General features: G+C 36.6%; 1 protein-coding gene and 1 pseudogene across 6 annotated transcripts in view; both read left to right on the top strand.

Moving 5' to 3' along the window:
* RALGAPA1 (Ral GTPase activating protein catalytic subunit alpha 1) overlaps positions 1-22501 on the top strand; it is a 265198-nt gene that overhangs the window by 805 nt on the left and 241892 nt on the right. The gene's annotated exons all lie outside the window — the stretch shown is intronic.
* LOC109253269 (small ubiquitin-related modifier 2-like) lies at positions 90-22054 on the top strand (annotated as a pseudogene).

The following is a 22501-nucleotide window of genomic DNA, read 5'->3' as shown; positions in this document are numbered from 1 at the left end:
TTAATAGCCCGAACTCATTTTTATAAACTAGTATTACTCTAAAAACTTAGATCTCTTTTAGACTTTCCGGAGGCTTGGTGTTGTCGATAATGGTGTTTATGGAATATGTGTCAGGTGACTACCGCCATCCCAATCCAAGTGAAAAAAAAAAAAACAAAACCTTCTCAAACAATATAAACCTTAATCTTTCAAGTTTCTTGGCTAACGAGGGCGAGGAAGCAGTTACACCTCTTTGGGAAGTGGCTGGTTTTCAAAAATCTTAGGGCAACAGCCCCGCCCTTCTGTTAGTGTACCTTGTTCATCATTACTGTCATTTAGAGGGAAGGTTATTATTAATTACAGAAAGCAAAGTCGTTTATAGCTTCCTTTGCTTCTCGAGAATTGTTTACGATTCTGTTTTTACTTAGTTTTTTTTTATTGTCTGTTGCTCTCTACATCCGTTTGGCTGGCAGACCAAACAGTGCTCTGAATTGTGGTAATAGTGTTAAACGAATCTTTTGGATACTTGCTCATTTCATAGGCTGATGAGGGCTGTACTGGTACTTATGGAACATGTGGTCCTGTACTTGGATCTTTTTAGATGGAATTTGAGGTGAAAAGGCAAGTTACTTTGCATTGATAGAGTTATTGGCAGAACTGAGTTTAGAACCCAGATGCCTGAATCCTAGTTCAGAGTATTATTTCAAGCTCTTTTCCTAATGAGTGTTTTTCTGAAAAGTGACGTTTAATTCGTGATGTAAGTCCTGTGTTTTTGCTGCATGTTTCTCTACTCTGTTGTTTACTCATACCATCAGGATACCACTAGTAATACCCAACATTTGTATGTTTTACAAGATGATTTCACATAAATTATAATTCTCACAGTAACTGTAGAGGTAGATATTATTATACTCCTTATTTTACAAATTAGAAAGCTGAGGTCTGGAAATGTTAAGTGGTCATCCAGCTGCTAGGAAGCAGAGCCAGAACTGGAGCCCAGATTTCATGTCTTTGTTTTTTTTACTCTTCCTACATTTATGGCAGCAAATCTTTATCACAGGTAAGTTGTATTTATTCCTGTGGAATAAGAAAGCAATTAAATCCAGTTTGTCAATATAAAAAGAGATCCAGTTTTCAAGAAAATATAAAACTTAATATAGTTGAGATAGTGATCTTTTTATTTTCATTCTACTTCTGAGTTAAGTCATTGAACAAAAGATTTGGCTAAGAGTGCAACAGGGAAAGTCAATGTGTGAGTGTAGGAGATATATCCCAGATAATTGCAGTTTGAAATTGGAGACTTAATGGAATTTGGCACCTATTTGGGACAGACTGTAGCTTGAGTAAAGTCGGAGCTATAAAGTTAAGTTCCAGTAGAGTATTAACATTTCCTAAATTAACTGCTGTATTCCTTAGTTATAGAGGTGAGGGAACGGTTCATACATCTTGGGCGTAAAAGGTTTTTACATCTGGGTGACTTGGTCTAAATTAAGAGGCCACACGTGTCAGGTATTTTGTAGGGTCTGGCTTCCTTGGTTTGAAGACAAAACTAATTTGAAAAAACACTTTTGCTTTTTATTTATGGGCTTTTAAAAAATGAAGCATATGCTGTATATAAACACTTAAAATATCCTTAAGAACCTTCAAATAGAGAATATTGTGCTTTCAAACTCCCTGCCTTGTCAGTGGAGGAGGTCCATAAGAGAGATTACTGTGCTTCCGTAGCCTTATTTTTATTTATTTAAAAATTTTTATTTTATTATTATTTTTTTAAAAGTACATTTATTTTGAGAAAGACAGAGACAGTGCTGGTGGGCAGGGACAGAGAGATTGGGAGAGAGAATTCCAAGTAGGCTCTGCACTGTCAGCACAGGCTTGAACCCAGGAAGCTGTGAGATCATGGCCTGAGCTGAAACCAAGAGTCGGGCGCTTAACCCATTGAGCCACTCAGGTGCCCCTACGAATCTTTAATTCTAGTGTAGTTAACATAGTGTTATACTTGTTTCAGGTGTACAAAGTAGTGATTCAGCAGTTCCATATATCACTCAATGTTCATCAAGATAAGTATACTCTTAATCCCCTTCACCTATTTTACCCATCCCCCCCCCCCCCCCTCACATGCCCAGTAAACATGTTTGTTCTCTGTAGTTAAGAGCCTATTTTTTGGTTTGTCTCTTTTTACACTTCAGTAGTTTCAGAACAGTAGTTCTGAACCAGGGACAATTTTTTCCCTCTGGCGATAATGTCTGGAGACACTTTTGGTTGTCACAAATAGGGGGAGAGGATACTGGCCTCTAGTGGGTAGCAGAAATGCTGCTATATATCTTACATTGCACAAGATAATCCATCACAACAATGTTCTAGCTCTAAATGTCTATAGTGCTGAGGTTTAGAAACCTTGTCAGGATATGAAGTGCAAGATAGACCTCCACATGTTGTACTTGTTATGGAAAGAGCCCAAATGTCGATTGACTGATGCATGGATAAAGAAGATGTGATATATATACATAATGGAATATCACTCAGCCATAGAAAAGAATGAAATCTTGCTATTTGCAACGACGTGGTTGGAGCTAGAGCATGTTATGCTAAGCAAAATAAGTCATTCGGAGAGAGACAAATAGCATATGATTTCACTCATCTGTGGAATTTAAGAAACAAAACTGAGGAACATAGGGGAAAGAAAGAAAAAGGGAGACAAACCATAAAAGAGACTCTTAATTATGGAAAACAAACAGGATTGCTTTAGGGGAGGTGGGCAGGGGTGGGGGATGGACTAAATGGGTGATGTGTATTAAGGAGAGCACTTGTGATGAGCACTGAGTATTGTATGTAAGTGATGAATCACTAAATTCTCCTGAAACTAACATTATACTCTATCTTAGCTAACTAGAATTTAAATAAAAACTTGAAATATAAAAAAACAAAACAAGAACCACAAATGTTGTACTTTGTTCTTTTTTTAATGTTTTATCTTTGAGAGAGAGTGCACCTGTGATGCATGCTCACTCATGGGAGAGGGGCAGAGAGAGGGAGACAGAGGATCCCAAGTGGCTCTGTGCTGACATCAGAGAGCGCCCAGCACAGGGCTTGAACTCACAAACCATGAGATCATGACCTGAGCTGAAGTTGGACGCTTAACCTACTGAGCCACCCAGGCACCCCTTGGTTCTACTATATTAATTAATTGAATAAAATATTTTGTATCTTTAAATGGTTACAGTTTTATTTTGCTTGAAATATGGTTAATGTAATTCCTTAGAAAATGAATGGGAGAAAGTAGAGTGACAAAAGCTGTAAGACATCTTAGAGGGCCACCAATCAGGTACCTTATATTGTAGATGAAAGGGTCATTTCAAATCATTTCTAAAGTAGGGGCAAGTTTGCAAAGTGGGCATTGCCAATGACACAGGATTTTTATTTTTGTTTGGTCCCATCTGAACTATATTTTTAACCCTTAAAATGAACTGCTGTTCGTTCAGGGTATTTGTAGAGAATTCAGTGCATCCAAATATATGAGAACATAATTTAAAGATACAATCTAAGACTTTGCTCTGGCATGTGTTCGCTTGGGACACATAACACAATTCCAGCCGAATTTGTAGAACTTGACTCTGAAGGATTTATATTTAAATTTGCTGTGTTTATTGATATTGCTATATATTTTATTTGTAGGAACTGGAAGTTAGAGTTTTTAAAAAATAGAAATTAAGCCTTGTCTAGTTTCTAAAGTTTTATCCTCTCTCCCCACCCCTTTTTTTCAAATAAAAGCCTTAAGATAATGATACTAAGTTAGCATATATAAAGTAGCTAACATAAGACCTGCATATATTGGATATTGACTAAATGTTAATTTCTTCTGTGGCAAGGTAACAGTTCAGTCTTAATGATTTAAAAATAAAAAGAGTGCTTATTCAGCTGATAAATATATTGACTATTGTTAGATCATTCTTTCTAACAGTTTTATTGAAGTATAACTGGTGTATAATAAATTGCACATATTCAAAGCATTTTATTTGAAATGAATAATTTTGATATACATACCTTGTGAAGCCATTATGACACTTAAGATTAGGAACATACTCAGATATTCCAGGTAGCAAATATATCTATAGCCTCCCAAAATTTCCTTTTGCTCCTTTGTAATCCCTTTCTCCCGCCCCTGCACGCAACTGCTTGCCTCCTTTCCCTGGGTGAAACTGTGTGTGTGTGTGTGTGTGTGTGTGTGTGTGTGTATGGAATTATACAGTATTTACTTTTTTGTTGGGTTTCTTTTATTCAGCCTTATTTGAAATCCATCTCTCTTGTTTGTGGTGTGTCAGGAATATATTGCTTTTGTTGTTGACTAGTATTCCATTGTATAGACATGCCACAATTTGATTATCCATTTACTTGTTGATATGTGAGTTTGCAGTTTGGGGCTATTACACATAAAACTGCTGTGAGATGTACTTGTTTATAGACACCTGCTTTCTTCTCTCTTGGATAAATACCTAGAAATGGAATGGCTGGAGCATATAACAGTTGTGTGTTTATTGCCATACTGTTTTTTACGATTTTACATTCTTACTAGCAGGGTATGAGGATGATTTCCTCCACATATGTACCAACACTACTTTACTTGGTATGGCCAGTCTTCTTAATTTCAACCACTATAATAAGTATATAGTGGTTATAATTAAGTGTTTCTTTGATATCTAATAATACTGAGCTTTTTAAACTGTGTTTATTTGCTATTGTATAACATTTGAAGTGTCTGTTCAAATTTTTCATTTATTTTTAAGTCGAATCGTTTGCTTTCATTCGTTTGCTTTCATTCAGTTTTGAAAATTCTTTATATTTTTTGGATACAAGTACTTTATCATATGTGTGATTTGCAGAGCTTTTTTTTTCTTTTATTTTTGAAAAATGTTTATTTATTTTTGAGAGAGAGAGAGCACAAGCAGAGAAGGGGCAGAGAGAGAGGGAGACACAGAATTCCAAGTAGGCTCCAGGCTCCTAGCTGTCAGCACAGAGCCTGATGCAGGGCTCGAACTCACAAACCGTGAAGATCATGACCTGAGCCAAAGTCAGATGCTTAACCGACTGAGCCACTCCAGTGCGCCTACAGAGCTTTTTTTTTTTTTTTAACAGTCTTTGGATTGTTTTTCTTAACATCTTTTTTTTTTTTAATTTTTTTTTCAACGTTTTTTATTTATTTTTGGGACAGAGAGAGACAGAGCATGAACGGGGGAGGGGCAGAGAGAGAGAGGGAGACACAGAATCAGAAACAGGCTCCAGGCTCCGAGCCATCAGCCCAGAGCCTGATGCGGGGCTGGAACTCACGGACCGAGAGATCGTGATCTGGCTGAAGTCGGACGCTCAACCGACTGCGCCACCCAGGCGCCCCTTTCTTAACATCTTTGATTAGGTCTATGTATCAATTTTGTCTTTTATGGTTTATGCTTTTGGTTTTTATAGTTTATGTTTTATCCAAAATCTTTGCCTAAGCCAAAGTCACAAAGAATTTCTCCTATCCTTTCTTCAAGAAATTTGATAATTTCAGGGGTGCCTGGGTGGCTCAGTCAGTTAAGCATCCAACTTCAGCTCAGGTCATGATTTCTTGGTCTGTGAGTCCTAGCGTGTGCTGGGCTCTCCATTGACAGCTCAGAGTGGAGCCTGTTTCAGATTCTGTGTCTCCCTCTCTGTTTACCCCTCCCCTGCTAGTGTTCTGTCTCTCAAAGATAAATAAACATTAAAAAAAAAAAGTTATAACTTTGGGATCTATATTTAGATCTGTGATCCATCTTTTTTTTTTTTTTAGATCCATGATCCATCTTGAGTTAACTTTGTAAATATGGTTTGAGATAGGATTGGCTTTTTTTTTTTTTTTTTTTTTTGGTGAATGGATGTCCAATTACTCCGGAACTATTTTTTGAAAAAGACAGCCTTTTGTTCACTGAATTGCCCTTGCGCTTTTTCCAAAAGTCGTTCGTCTATATATACGAGGGTCTATTTCTGGACTTTCTATTTTGTTCCAGTGATCTATTTATTTGTGTTAGAGCCAGGACCCCTCCCTCTCCCTACACACGCACACAGACACAGGTTTTTGTTTGTTTGTTTTTTACGGTAACTTAATAAGTGGTGTTGTCCCTGCAACTTTGTTCTTCCTTTTCAGAGATTTTTTGGGGGGGGGGGGTTATGGGGTGTGGGGGCCATACCAGGTCCTTAACATTTCCATATGAGTTTTAAGATTATCTTGTCAGTTTCTTTAAAAAATAAATAAATAAAAATTCCTGCTGGGATATTGATTCACAGTGTGGTGAATCTGTAGGTCAATTTGGGGAGAAAGTGACAATAATATTGAGTTCTCTAACTTATGAACAAGGTATATTTCTCCATTTATATACAGCTTTAATTTCTCTTGACAGTGTTTTGTAGTTTTTAACATATAGGTCTTACACATCTTTTGTTACTTATCCCTAAATATTTTCCACTTTGGATATTGTTGTAAGTGATATATTTATATCCATTTCTGGTTGTTCATTGCTAGTGTAAGGAAATACAATTTTTTTCAAAGTTTATTTATTTTTGAGAGAGAGAGACAGAGTGTGGGCGGGGGAGGGGCAGAGACTGAGGGAAACAATCTGAAGCAGGCTCCAGGCTCTGAGTTGTCAGCACAGAGCCTGACTTGTGGCTTGAACTCACAAACTGTCACATCATGACCTGAGCCAAAGTCAGATGCTCAACTGACTGAGCCACCCAGGTGCCCCAGAAATACATTTTTTTTTTTTTAGTTTTTTTTGGTAATCTTTGCATCTGGTGTGGGGCTTGAACTCAGGACTGCAAGATTAGGAATCTCATGCTCTTCCGACTGAGCCATGCGGGCACCCCTGATTTTTTTGTGTGTTAAGCTTGTGTGCTGAAATCTTGCTACCTCATTTAGTTATTCTATATTAATTTTTTATAGATTCCTTTGGATTTTTTACATAGTCTCATCTGTGAATAAAGACAGTTTTACTTCTTCCTTTCCAAATGTGGTTGCATTTATTTTTTCTTGGTTTGCTGAACTCACTAGAACCTCTAGTACAGTGTAGAGTAGAAGTGGTGAGAGTGGGCATCCTTGTATTGTTCTTGATCTTAAGGGAGGGTAAAGCAAACAATTTTTTTTTTTTTTTTTTACTATACAATGTGATACCTTTAATTTATCATGTTGAGAGAGTTTCATTTTTACTGAGAGTTTGGATCAGGAATGGATGTTGGATTTGTTTAATGCCTTTTCTACTTCTTTTGAGATGAACAGGTTTTTTTTTTTTTTTTTATTTGTTAATATGATGAATTAAAATTACTGATTTCAAATGTTAAATCAACTCTGCAGTCCTGGGATTAAATTTCACTTGGTCATGATGTATTGTCATTTTTATATATTGTTTGATTTGATATGCTAAAATTTTGTTTGTAATTTTTGTATTTATATTCATGAGAGATATTAGCCTGTACTTCTTTTATAATGTTTGTGGCTCTGATACCAGGTAGTGCTAGCCTTACTGAGAAATATTTATGTAGAATTGGTTTATTAAAAAACTTTTTTTAGTTTATTTTTTGAGAGAGAGAGAGAGAGGGAGCATGAGCAGGGGAAGGGCAGAGAGAGAGACACACAGAATCTGAAGCAGGCTCCAGGCTCTGAGCTGTCAGCACAGAGCCCTACACAGGGCTCAGACTCACAGACCATGAGATCATGACCTGAGCTGAAGTCAGATTCTTAACCGACTGAGCCACCCAGGCGCCCCGTAATTGGCTTTATTTTTAACTTAAGGTTTTGGTGGAATTCACCAGTGAAGCCATCTGGATCTGCAGTTTTCTTTGAGGGAATGTTTTTAACTACTTTAATAGATAGCTATTCAGGTTATCTATTTCTTCTTGAGTGGGCATTGGTAGTTTTTTTTTCAAGGAAATTTCATTTCATCTGAGTTGTCAAATTTATAGGCATAAAGTGGTTCATAATACTCCTTTATAATTCTTTTGATATCTGTAGAATCTGTGGTGATGTCACTTCTCTTTTTTAAAAAAAATTTTTAAATTTTTTTTTTTTAACGTTTATTTATTTTTGAGACAGAGAGAGACAGAGCATGAACAGGGGAGGGGCAGAGAGAGAGGGAGACACAGAATCTGAAGAAGGCTTCAGGCTCCGAGCCATCAGCCCAGAGACCGACGCGGGGCTTGAACTCACGGACCGCGAGATCGTGACCTGAGTTGAAGTCGGACGCTTAACTGACTGAGCCACCCAGGCGTCCCTAAAAAAAATTTTTAATGTTTATTTCTGAGAGAGAGAGAGACAGACAGACAGACATTGCACGAACAGGGGAGGGGCAGAAAGAGAGGGAGACACAGAATCCGAAGCAGGCTCCAGGCTGTGAACTGTCGGCACAGAGCCTGATGTGGGGCTCTAACTCGTGAACTGCTAGATCATGATCTGAGCTGAAGTTGGATGCCCAACAGACTGAGCCACCCAGGCGCCCCTAATTTCACCTCTGTTAATCTTGATATTGATAATTTCTCTTTTTCTGATCAGTTTGACTAGAGGCTTCTCACTTTTATAAATCTAAAAGAACCAGCTTGTGGCCTTTACTGATTTTCTGTTTTTCTATTTTTATTTCATTGATCTCTGCTTTGATTTTGATTCTTTCTTTCTTTTTTTTTCTTTTTTTCTTTTTTTGGCTTAATTTTAGTTTCATTTGCTCTTATTCTAGTTCCTTAAAATGTAAATTGAGATTACTTATTTGAGAACCTTTTTTTCCACTGTAGGCATTTTATGATACAAATTTTTCCTAAGTAACATCTCACAAATTATGGCATTTTGTATTTACATTTTCAGTTAGGTCCAAAATACATTCTACCTTCCCTCTTGATTTCTTCTTTGATCCATTGGTCATTTACAATTGTGTTCTTTAGCTTCAAATATTTGTGGATTACTCAGATAGTGTTCTGTTATTGAATTCTACTTTAATTCCATTATAGTCAGGCAACGTGTTTTAGGACTTGATTTCTTTAAAATTGACTTGATAGTCCCAAATATGTTTTAACTTGATACATGTTCCATTTGCACTTGAAAACAATATGTATTCTGTTGGATTGAATGTTCTAAAATTGTTGTTCTAAAAATGTCAATTAGGACAAGTTGCTTGATAGTGTCGTTAAAGACTTCTATATCCTTGCTGAATTGCTGTCTGCTTGTTTTTATCAATATTGAGACTGAAGTTTCTGATTGTAATTGTGGGTTTGTCTATTTCTTTATGCACTTCTATCAGATTTTGTGTCATGTATTTTGAAGTTCTGTTATTAGGTACCAAGCACTTAGGATTATTCTTTCCTCTTGATAAATTGATTTTCACCATTATGAAATGATTTTTTTTTAAGTTTATTTATTTTTGAGAGAGAGAGTGTGTGTGTGCATGGGAGGGGCAGAGAGAGAAGGAGAGAGAGAATCCCAAGCAGGCTCCGTACTGTCAGTGCAAAGCCCCACACAATACTTGAACTCACAAACCATGAGATCATGACCTGAGCTGAAATCAAGAGTCAGATGCTTAACTGACTAGGCCACCTAGGCACCCCATGAAATGATCATTTTATGTCTGGTAATACTCTTTGCTTTGGAGATTGGTCTCATAATGAAAATGTTTGGAAGATGTACATTTTTTTTTCTTTGTCACTATGCTGTTTATTATATCCCCAGAACTTACTTATCTTACAACTGGAAATTTATACCTTTTGACCACTTTCACCCATTTTCCCCACCTCTTGCCTCTGGAGACCCCCATTCTTTTCTGTTTTTGTGAGTTTTTTTGTTTTTAGTTTTCACATATAACTGAAAACATATAGTATCTGTCTTTCCCTGACTTATTTCTCTTAATGCCTTCAAGGTCTATCTGTGTTGTAGCAAAAGGCAAGATTTTCTTTTTCTGTGTCTGAATAATATTCCATTGTGTACATATGTGTAGCGTGTATAGCGTGTATACCTATGTGTATACATGCGCAAACATTACATTTTCTTTATCCATTCGTCCTTTGGAACAACTTAAGTCATTTCCATGTCTTAGCTATTATAAATGCTGTAATGAACAAGGGGTGCAGATATCTCTTTGAGATATTGGTTTCATTTCCTTCAGATATATACCTAGAAGTGGAATTGCTAGATCATATGGTAGTTCTGTTTTTAATTAAAACAAATTTTTAATGTTTATTTGTTTTTGAAAGAGAATGTGAGCGGGGGAGGGACAGAGAGAGAGGGAGACACAGAATCCGAAGCAGGCTCTAGGCTCTGAGCTGTCAGCACAGAGCTCCATGCAGGGCTTGAGCTCATGAACCACAAGATCATGACCTGAGCTGAAGTCATACGCTTAACTGACTGAGCCACCCAGCCGCCCCTATTTTTAATTTTTTGAAGAACCACCCAACTGTTTTCCACAGTGGCTATACCAATTTACGTTCCCACCAACAGCATACAAGGGTTCCCTTTTTTCCACGTCCTTGCCAATATCTGTTTCTTTTTGATAATAGACATTCTAACGTGTGAGGTGATATCTCATTGTTTTTCATTTGGATTTCTCTGATGATTAGTGATGTTGCATACCTTTTCATTTACCTGTTGGCCCTCTGTATGTCTTTGGGAAAATGTCTATTCAGATATTCTGTCCATTTTTTAATTGGATTGTTTATTGTTGTGCTATTGAGTTGTATGAGTTCTTTATATATTTTGTATATTAACCTCTTATCAGTTACATGATTTGCAGATCTTTGCTCCAAATCCTGAGGGGTGCTTTTTCATTTTGTTGTTGCTTTCCCCTGTTATGCAGAAGCCTTTTAGTTTGATGTAATTTGGTTATTTTTGCTTTTATTGCCTTTACTTTTGTTGTCAAATCCAGTCATCAAGACCAATGTCAAGGAGAGGCGCCTCGGTGGCTCAGTCAGCTGTCTGACTTAGGCTCAGGTCATGATCTGTGGTTCATGAGTTTGAGCCCTGCATCAGGCTCTGGGCTGACAGCTCAGAGCCTGGACCCTGCTTCAGATTCTGTGTCTCCTTCCCTCTCTCAGCCCATCCCCCGCTTGTACTCTGTCTCTCTCTTTCTTAAAATAAATAAACATTAAAAAATTTAAAAAGACCAACCTCAAGAAGCTTACCACTTATATGCTTTTCTAGAAGTTTTGTGGTTTCAGATCTTAGTTCACGTCTTCAATTTACTGTTAATTTTTGCATATTTTATAACATAGGGGTCCAGTTTCATTCTTTTGCATGTGGCTGTCCAGTTTCCCCAATACCATTTATTGAAGAGATTATCCTTTTTGTATTGTACATTCTTGGCTCCTTCGTTGTAAATTAATTGACCATTTATGCGGTGGTTTATTTCTGGGCTCTCAATTTTGTTCCATTGGTCTAGGTGTCTGTTTTTATGCAAATATTTACCATTTTGATTATTTTAGTTTTGTATTAGAATTTGAAATCAAGGAGTGTTGATGTCTCCAGGTTTGTTTTTGTTTCTCCTGATTGCTTTGGCTGTTTGAGGTCCTTTGTGGTTCCATACAAATTTCAGGATTGTTTTTTGTATTTTTGTAAAAAATGCCATTGGAATTTTGATAGGGATTCCATTGAATTTTAGATAGCTTTGGGTACTGTGGACATTTTAACTATTCTTCTAATCCATGAGTCTGGAATCTTTCTGTTTATTTGTGTTTTCTTTGATTTCTTTCATCAGTGTCCTGTACTTTTTAGTGTACAGATCTTTCATCTCCTTGGTTAATTTTATTCCTAGGTAATTTTCTTTTTAATGGAGTTGTAAGTGGTTTTTTGGTTTTTGTTTGTTTTTTAAGTAAGCTCTACATCCAATGTGGGGTTTGAATTCACAACCCCAAGATCAAGTCACATGCTCTACTGATTGAGCCAGCTAGGCACCCCTGGGTTTATTTTCTTTCTTTTTTTTTTTTTTTTTTTTTTTTTAACATTTTTTAAATTTATTTTTGAGACAGGGAGAGACAGAGCATGAACGGGGTAGGGTCAGAGAGAGAGGGAGGCACAGAATCTGAAAGAGGCTCCAGGCTCTGAGCTGTCAGCACAGAGCCCGACGCGGGGCTCGAACTCACGGACCGCGAGATCATGACCTGAGCTGAAGTTGGCCGCTTAACCGACTGAGCCACCCAGGCGCCCCTATTTTCTAAATTTCTCTTTCTCATGGTTCATTGTTAGTATATAGAAATGCAACTGGATTTTGTATATTGATTTTGTATCCTGCAACGTTGCTGAATTTATTAGTTTTAACGGTTTTTTGGTAGAGTCATTAAGGTTTCTTATGTTATCTGCAGATAGAAACAGTTTTATGTTTTTGTTTCAGATTTAGATGTCTCTTATTCTTTTTGCCTAATTGCTCTGGCTAAGACTTTCAATACTATGTCGTATAAAAGTGACAAGAGTGGGCATCTTGTCTTCTTTCTGATCTTAGAGGAAAATCTTTCAACTCTTCATCATTGAGTATGATGTCAACTGTGGACTTGTCATATACGGCCTTTATTATGTGCAGGTACATTTCTTCTATACCCAGTTGGTCGGGAGTTTTTATTATGCGTGGATGTTGAGTTTTGTCAAATGCATCTCAATAGATGATCATGTTGATTTTTATCCTTCATTTTGTTAATGTGGTGAATCACATTGATTTGTGGATGGTGGACTATCTTTGCAAGTTTGAAATAAATTCTACTTAATCATGGCTATGATCCTTTTAGTGTATTGTTGAGTTTGGTGTATTCCTATTTTGTTGAGGATTTTTGCATCTATGTTATTTAGGGATGTTGTCCTATAATTTTCTTCCCTTGCAGTGTCCTTGTCTTTTTTTTTTTTTTTTTTTTTTTAAATGTCACAGTAACACTGGCCTTGTAAAATGAGTTCGGAAGTATTCCCTCTTCTCTCTGAGAAAAGTTGGTAATTATCCTTTAAATGTTTGGTAGAGGGGGCGCCTGGGTGGCCCAGTTGGTTGAGCGTCCAAGTTTGGCTCAGGTCATGATCTCATGGCTTGTGAGTTCAAGCCCCGCATTGGGCTCTGTGCTGACAGCTGGGAGCCTGGAGCCTGTTTTGGATTGTGTGTCTCCCTGTCTCTCTGCCTCTCTCCCCCTTGTGCTCTGTCTCTTTCTCAAAAATAAATAAACATTAAAAAAAAAAAAATGTTTGGTAGAATTCACCAGTGAGACCATCTGGTCCTGGACTTTTCTCCTGGAGAGGCGTTTGAATACTGACTCCATCTCCTTACTTGGAATTGTTCTGTCCAGATTCAGACCAATAAGTACTCATTTAGATATAGATGATGTACATTTAATGTCATTATTGATTTGGCTAAGTTTGAGCCTGTCTTGCTATTTGTTTTCTATTTGGCCTGTTGTTAGTTCTCTTTTTTCTTTCTTTCTATTATTTGAATAAATTTATGATTCTTTTAAAAATCTCCCTCGTTGACTTTTTAGTCATAATCTCCTACTTTATAATTTTAGTGATTGCTTTATGATTTATAATAAACATCTCTATCTTATCAGAGCTACTGTTAGGTGATATACCACTTACACCACTTCTCTTTTGTATGACAACTCTGTAAGAGTGTACTTTCATTTCTCCCCTCAGTCTTTATACTTTTCTGGTTATACTGTTGCTTATACATGTTGCTTTGCTTAAGCAAAATTTTTAAATTTATAATGTACTATAATATATTATTTTGTTTAAGCAGGTTTTTTTTTTTAATTTATTTTTGAGGGAGAGACAGAGACAGAGCACAAGTGTGGGAGGGGCAGATGGAGACGGAGATGCAGAGTCAGAAGCTAGCTCCAGGCTCTGTGCTGTGCTGACAGCTCAGAGCCTGATGCGGGGCTTGAACCTGTGAACTATGAGATAATGACCTGAGCTGAAGTCGGCGCTTAACTGACTCAGCTGTCCAGGCGCCCCTACGCAGTTATTTTTTAAGGATTTTTAATTATTATTACTTAAAGAATCATTGCCCATTGCTCCTCATTTCTTTGCAGAGATAGTTATTTCCCTCCTTCCAGTATCATTTCATTTCTGTCTGAAGGACTTCTTTAATGTTTATTTGTGATGATGAGGGTGTGTAGGTGATGAATTCTTTATGCTTTTGTTTGTGTGAAAAGTCTTTATTTTGCCTCTTTTTGGAAAGATACTTGGCTTTGTTTAGAATTCTATGTTGATGGCTTTTTTCCCTTTGTCCTTTAAACATTTTATTCCCCCGTCTTTTGTTTGTTTGTTTGTTTGTTTATTTATTTTTGAGAGAGAGACAGAGCATGAGTGGAGGAGGGGCAGAGAGAGAGGGAGACACAGAATCCAAAGCAGGCTCCAGGCTCTGAGCTGTCAGCACGGAACTCAATGAACCGTGAGATCATGACCTGAATTGAAGTCAGATGCGCAACGGACTGAGCCACCTATGCGGCTCCCAGCCCTCCCCCCGCCCCATCTTTTTGCTTGCTTTTTTTTTTTTAAGGTTTTATTTTTAAGTAATCTCTACACCCTACATGGGGCTCAAACCCACAACCCCGAGATCAAGAATCACATGCTTCATTGACTGAGCCAGCCGGGTGCCCCTTGCTTGCATTACTTTTGATAAATCTGCTATCATCCTTACTCTGCAAGTAACATCATTTTTTTTCCTAGCTGTTTTTAAGATCTTCTCTTCCTCTGTTTTTGAGCAGTTGTACCGTGGTGTAGTTTTCTTAGTATTTCTTGGCTTTTGGGGTTCATTGAGCTTCTTAGCTTGCTTGAGTTTACGTTTTCAGTAATTTTGATCATGTTTTCCTACTTCTTCTTCCCCTCCTTTTTTGGAATTTCATTTATTAGTATATGAGAGAGTATTAATATTAGATTAGTATATTGGGAAAGTAGTAGTAGTATATTAGAAGGTCTCTTGGCTTGAAAAGAACGGACATTCTTTTCATGTTGGGGGATTCTTTTTTCTCTGTTTTTTATCATGGATACTTCCTATTGTTGTCTTCAAGTTCACTAGTATTCAGCTTTATGCAGTCTGCCATTAATCTTACTTAATTTTCATCTCAGTTGTAGTTTTTATTTAGTTCATTTTGGGTATAGAATTATATCATTTGCATGTCTTTTTTTAACTTCTTGAACACATGGAATACAATTAAAGTAACTTGACATACTTCTGTGCTCATTCTAGCCTCTGTCACTTCTGGGTCAGTTTTAATCAATTGATTATTTTCCTTATCCTGGGTTTTTTTTCCTGCTTCTTTCTCTGCTACCAATCTTGGGATAGGTGATATTGTGAATTTGGCCTTCTTAGCTTTTGGGTATTTTTGTATTCCTATAAATTCTTAAGCTCTATTCTGGGATGCAATTAAATTACTTGAAAACAGTTTGAGCATTTCAAGTCTTGTTTTTATGATTTCTTGATGGATCTATCTGGGACTAATTATTACTTTTATGAGGCAACATTTTTCCAAGTATTCTGCTCAATGAATGCCCTGCAAATAGTGAGGTGTTTTTTTGTTTTTTTTTGTTTTTTTGTTTTTTTGGTTTTTTTTTTAGCTCAGCTCTTGGAAACAGGTGCTATTCTCAGTCTTGTGTGAGCATCTGTTACTGTTCTCTCAAATTCTTTCACATAGTTCTTTCTCTTAGGAAGTTTCCTTAATGATCATAAGGAAGGGGACTTTACCCAGTATACTGAGTTCTCACTGTGTGTGTCTCTTTCTTCTTTGGTGCTTTGCCTGTGAATTCTAATTATCTTCGTTTCCCTAGACTGTCAGCTGATAATCTCAATTTATGGATTCCACTGGCTCTGCCTAATTCCCTTTCTTCATTACCGTGGCCTTGAAACTCTTAAGTCAGTAAGCTGGAGCAGTCCCAACATACCTGTTGGTGTGCCATCTGTCAGGAATGACTTTCTTTACCTGATGTCCATACTTCCTTGAAAAAAACAAACAACCCCACAAAAAACCCTAACATAAGTTTACAAGGCATTATACATCAGATGTTGATAATAAGAGGTTCTCTGAAATGAATGAGACTGAAAATTGGCTTTATACAAAGTAACTTGCTCCCCATTTTTTACTTTTTTGCATTTAGAGAAGAAATTTAGTATCAATTGATGACTGAAAAACACTTGTCTTTCTCCAGTCTGGATATATTAATGTTTTCCCAAGGAAAATTAGATTAAAATATCCTAAATCAGAAACGTAAAGAATATTCGGTAGGCATAAATGGTAATGTATAAGGACAGAAACAAGTACCATATGTTCATTAATTAAATAAGTTAAAAATGGTACAGATGAACTTTGAACTGATATGAGTGAAAATGTGTCATTGTAGGAGTCCTTGTGAATTGTAAACTGCTTATAAGAATAAATTGATTTGATAATTGAATATATTTTTAAGGGTTCGATATGCAAAGTTAGTAATTCTATATATATGACATTAGACTCTTTTTTATTCTTTAATTTGTATGTAGTCTTTAGTTTATATTCTTTGAGTCTTACTGATTTGAAAAATTAATTTGACCTAATTGAAATACTTTATCTTTGTGTATTTAGGAAGAAGTGATTTACTGAGCAGATTATTTACATAAATGTTCCTGATTAATTTGCTTACTAAAATAAACTGTTTCAAATACTGTGAGCTGCCTCTGCATTAACATTTACTTTTTATTAAAAATTTTATTGCATCTAAATAATTTTACATGGTTTATAGGCCTTCATAAAACATGGAATAGAATGCTTAGTGATAAAAAAGATAACTAAATAGCCACTACTTAAAGAAAGGAAACATTATCAGATTCTAGAAATGAGCTGATTAAAGATCTCAGGCATTGGATTTGGTTCTTAGGTTTCCTGGTGGCTAAAGTGAAAAGAGAAACATGTTGGGTTAAGTTTTCAGTGTCTTAAAAAACAAAACGTACTTTTAAAAAAAAAAATTTTTTTTCTTGCATCTAAATTCAGTCACAGCTTATGTGTATATGTATGTGTGTTCATATATTATCTAACGTCTTTTCCTTTAGAAGGATCCTGTGATAGAAATAGATCTTGGAGAAAATAGGAAATAGGCATTAAGTATGTTTGTTAGATCTATTCTTTCTAATTTCACATGTCTGTATAATCTGAATGAGTTTTTAATGTATTTCTGTAAATGGCATCATTCTTCAAGTTACTAAAACATGAAATTGATTTTTGACAATGTGGCAGAAAAATAAGTGGATGTAAGGGTAGCCCACAGACACCTCAAAGTCTTAAGTGTCCCTACCTACATATATGTATCTTTGTCTACCACAGTGTCTTCTTTAATTCTTGTTATCCCTCTCTGTTACTTTACATTTCAGCAATATTGAATGAGAAACTGCTTTCTGTGATCCTGTACCTTTGTTAATGATATTTGTTGTATTATATCTTCCCACCAATCACCTTAACACCTGAAGGCTTCTGCTCTTCCTTTAAGGCTCATAGCTTTGGTGAAGACGTCCCCATTGGATGGGCATAGGAACTTTTCCTACACTGTGCTATTTACTTCTAGTAATTTGGTTATTTTATTACAGTGTATTCATTTGTATGACTATCTCTTAACCTTCCTGAGGGCAGAGGTATGTCTTTTCATCTTCATGTCTCTGGATATAGTATAATGTCTGGCATATAACAGGTGCTCAGTAAACATTATGTAGTTCAAGAATGAATATGTTAGGTATGAGAACAAAGTTGCTTTTTTGTGAACAATTTTCTTTCAATTGATGGTGGTAGAAAAAACATTTTAAGTCAATGTCCTGATTAGAAAGAGACTTTGGTTTTTCCCCATTGATGGGGAAAAATTGAGAGCTTTCCCCCTAAGGTCGGGAACATGAAAGAGATGTTCACTCTTACCACTGTTCAACATAGTACTGGAAGTCCTAGCCTCAGCAATCAGATGTCAAAGAGAAATAAAAGACATACAAATTGGCAAGGGAGAAGTCAAACTTTCACTCTTCGCAGATGACATGATACTCTACATGGAAAACCTGAAAGACTCCACCTAAAAACTGCTAGAACTGGTATGTGAATTCAAGAAAGTCTCAGGATGTAAAGTCAACATTCATAAATTGGTTGCATTTCTATACACCAATAATGAAGCAGAAGGGAAGTCAAGGAATCGATCCCACTTACATTTGCACCAAACACCATAAGATACCTAGGCATAAAACTAACCAAAGAGGTAAAAGATCTGTAAGCTGAAAATTATAGAAAGCTTATGAAAGAAATTGAAGAAGGCACAAAGAAATGTAAAAATGTTCCATGCTCATGGATTGGAAGAACAGATATTGTTAAAATGTCTGTACTACCCGTGGTGCCTGGATGGCTCTGTTGGTTAAGTGTCTGATTTCGGGTTGGGTCATGATCTCGTGGTTCGTGGGTTCGAGCCCCATGTTGGGCTTTGTGCTGACAGCTCAGAGCCTGGAGCCTGCTTCAGATTCTTTGTTTCCCTCTCTCTCTGCCCCTCCCTTGTTCATGCTCTCTCTCTCAAAAATAAACATTAAAAAAAATGTCTATACTACCCAAAGCAATCTACACATTCAATGCAATCCCTATCAAAATACACTAGCATTCTTCAAGAACTAGAACAAATAATCCTAAAATTTGTTGGAACCAGAAAAGACCTCGAATAGCCAAAGTAATGTTGAAAAAAAAACAAAAAACAAACCGAAGCTGGAGGCATCACAATTCCAGACTTCAACCTGTATTACAAGGCTGTAATCATCAAGACAGTTTATGGTACTGGCACAAAAACAGACACACAGATCAATGGAACAGAATAGAGAACCCAGAAATGGACCCACAAATGTATGGCTAACTGATCTTCAACAAAGTAGGAATGAGTATCCATGGAAAAAAGACAGTCCCTTCACCAAATGGTGCTGGACAGTGACATTCAGAAGAATGAACCTGGACCACTTTTTTACACCATACACAGAATTAATTCAAATGGATGAAAGACCTAAATGTAAAACAGGAAACCATCAAAATCCTAGAGGAAAAAACAGGCAATAACCTCTTTGACCACAGCTGCGGCAACTTCTTACTAGACGTGTATCCAGAGGCAAGGGAAATAAAAACGAAAATGAGCTATTGGGACTTCATCAAGATACAAAGCTTCTGTATAGCCAAGGAAACAATCCATAAAACTAAAAGGCAACTGACTGAATTGGAGAAGCTATTTGCAAATAACATATCAGATAAAAGGTTAGTATCCAAAATCTAAGAAGAACGTACCAAATTCAATACCCAAAAAACAAACAATCCAGTGAATAAATGGGCAGGAGATGTGAACAGACACTTTTCCAAAGAAGACATCCAGGTGGCTAACAGACACATGAAAAGATGCTCATCAGATCATCATAGAAATACAAATCAAAACCACAATGACTACCTCACACCTGACAGAATGGCTAAAATTAACAACTCAGGAAACAACAGATGTTGGTGAGGATGTGGAGAAAGGGGAACCTTTTTGCACTATTGGTGGGAATGCAAACTGGTGGCAGCTACTCTGGAGAACAGTATGGAAGTTCCTCAAAAAATTAAAAACAGCTACCCTATGACCCAGCAATTGTCCTACTAGGTATTTATCTGAAGGACACAAAAATGATGATTTGAAGGGGCACATGCCCCCCTATGTTTATAGCAGCATTGTCAACAATAGCCAAATTGTGGAAGGAGCCAGAATGTCCATTGACTGATGAATGGATAAAGATGTTGTGTATATGTTTATATACATATATATACAAAGGAGTACTACTTGGTGATCAAAAAGAATGAAATCTTGCCATTTGCAACAAGGTAGGTGGAAGTAGAATGTATTCTGCTAAGTGAAATGTCAGGGAAAGGCAAATATATGATTTCACTCATGTGGAATTTAAGAAACAAGACAGATGAACATAGAAGGGAAGGAAAAAGCAGACAGAAAAAAAAGGTAAGCAAACCATAAGAGACTCTTAAACACAGAGAACAAACTCAGGGTTGCTGGAGGGGAAGTAGAAGGGGGATGGGCTAAATGGGGCATTGAGGAAGGCACTTGTTGGGATGAGCACTGGGTGTTATTTGTAAGTGATGAATCACTGGATTCTACTCCTGAAGACAATATTACACTGTATGCTAACTAACTTGATTTTAAATAAGTAAATTAAAAAACACACACACACAAATGACAACCTGCAAAAAAAGAAAGAAAGAAAAAAGACCTTGGGTTGTCTTTAGTACCTATGCAGAGAAATTGGTTCAGAACCTAAAGTCTGTATAATGTAAAAAATAAAAACAAAAACAGCACTTTGAAAAATGTTTATGGCATTATGGCAGAAGTTACCAGATAATCTTCCCTCATTATTGAAAGAAATCTTCATGACTCTTATATAACATCTAATTTTTAGAAAACTTCTATCTGATAGCCCAACAATAACCACCCACATTTAATAGAATACACTGATCTGTAGATACCAGAGAGAAGATGAGTGAATGTAACGCAGAACATCAAGTTTGTGGCCCTAATCCGTCATCGCAGCCATAGGAGACGAATACAGATTTCTTAGTGTCTTGACCTTTTGCTCTTCCTTATGAATTTGGGAATCAGTTTGTTAAATCCCTAAATAATGTTTGGTAGGACTTTTTTTTATTGTATGGACTTGAATCTGTAGGTTTAATTTAGAAGAGGTTAACATTGGTAGGGTATCAATTCTTCCTATTACAAGGAGACTCCATTTATTTAGCCTCTTTATAAAGACTTGCACATCTTTTTTATAAATAAGAACAGTTACATTAAAAAAAGAGGTTAAATTTTAAAAGGAGGACTTCTGTTACAGAAGGATCTCATGTGACCACTTCATTAAATGGTGGTTTAGATAAAGATCAAGAAGAAAGAATGCTCATCTGCATAAAAAGTGATAAGTAGATCACTACTTTATAACAGAATTAATTAAAAATAGTTGGAATTCTTCATAAAATGGAAAGTAGTAAGGAAACCTATTTTATATTGGGATAGGAAAGCCCACTTTCAAAACTTACACCAGAATTAAAAATTGTCACAGAAATGATTAATAAATTTACCTGTTTATAACATTTTGTATTTCTAACAGTAAAACCTTTCATTAACAGAGTTAAAAGATAAACACCAAACTATGAAAATACTTGCAGCATGTTTAAGAGAGCTAATTTCTTAATTTATGGACTGTAAAATGTTTATGAAATTTGGAAAAGATTGTGATGTGTGTTATCGAGATATGTTACAAACAGACCTTCTTGGCATGCCTGCTCCCTCCTCCACTCCTGCCTCCTCCTTCTGCTGCTCTCCTGGTGATGCTTGTGTGCTGGTTCCCTGAGATACCAGGTGTCTCTCTTGTGAAGCAGCAGCGAAGGAGACTCTGGTGTTTACTGTGGCTGATGAAAAGCCCAAGGAAGGAGTAAAGACTGAGGACAACTATCATATTAATTTGAAGGTGACAGGGCAGGATGGTTCTATGATGCAGTTTAAGATTAAGAGACATAAACCACTTAGTAAACTAATGAAAGCCTATTGTGAATGGCAGGGTTTGTCAGTAAGGCAGATTAGATTCTGATTTGATGGGCAGCCAGTCAATGAACCAGACAAGCCTGCACAGTTGGAAATGGAGGATGAAGGTACAATTGATGTGTTCCAGCAGCAGACAGCAGGCATCTACTAAAAAGAGAACTGGCTACCTTACTCCAGAACTCTGTTCCTCCAGACCACGACATTCTCAGGAAACCGCAATTTGGTTCTACCACATCCTGACTACCACAGTATAGTTTTCTCTGTTCTTTCATTTTGTATGTGTATGTGCATGAGTATATTGTATTTTTTAAATTAAATGGCCAATGGTATGTTTTGATTGACATCAAATGAAGATGGGATGGGGAAAAATGCTGGTTCTGTGAAAATACCCCCTTTCTCCATTAGTGGTATGTTCATTCAGCTCTTATCTTTATATTCCAGTAAGTTATTTTTCTCTCAATGTTTAATAAAAAAAGAACAGCATAAAAATCCTTGCATACTTTATTCGAATGGCGAATTCTCATGTTTTTCTTTTATAACTATATGAAGCTGTTACATATAGGGCAATCTGTCTTTACATAAGGATAAATTACTCTAAATGAATCCTAGATAGTTTTCCCTTCAAGTCAAGCTTTTCTTTCTCTCTTTCTTTCTTTCTTTCTTTCTTTCTTGTGTTCATTTTTGAGAGAAAGAGAGAAGCAAAGTGTGAGGAGGAGCAGAGAGAGAGGGAGACAAAATTGAAGCAGGCTCCAGGCTCTGAGCCATCAGCACAGAGCCCAGTGCAGGGCTTGAATTCACAAACCATGATCATGACCTGAGCTGAAGTCAGACACTTAGTCGACTGAGCCACCCAGGCACCTTGACTTTTGTTTTCTAAATAAACTTCTGTTTATTTAGAAGGGGTGCGTAGGTGGCTCAGTTGGTTGAGCATCTGACTCTTGATTTTGGCTCAGGTCAAAATCTCATGGTTGGTGAGAT

This window comes from Panthera pardus, unplaced genomic scaffold (assembly GCF_024362965.1).
Source record: "Panthera pardus isolate Hobbes unplaced genomic scaffold, ASM2436296v1 HiC_scaffold_24, whole genome shotgun sequence".
NCBI lineage: Eukaryota > Metazoa > Chordata > Mammalia > Carnivora > Felidae > Panthera > Panthera pardus.
Note: the sequence above shows the minus strand (reverse complement) of the source record. Positions and strands in the feature narration are given on the sequence as shown.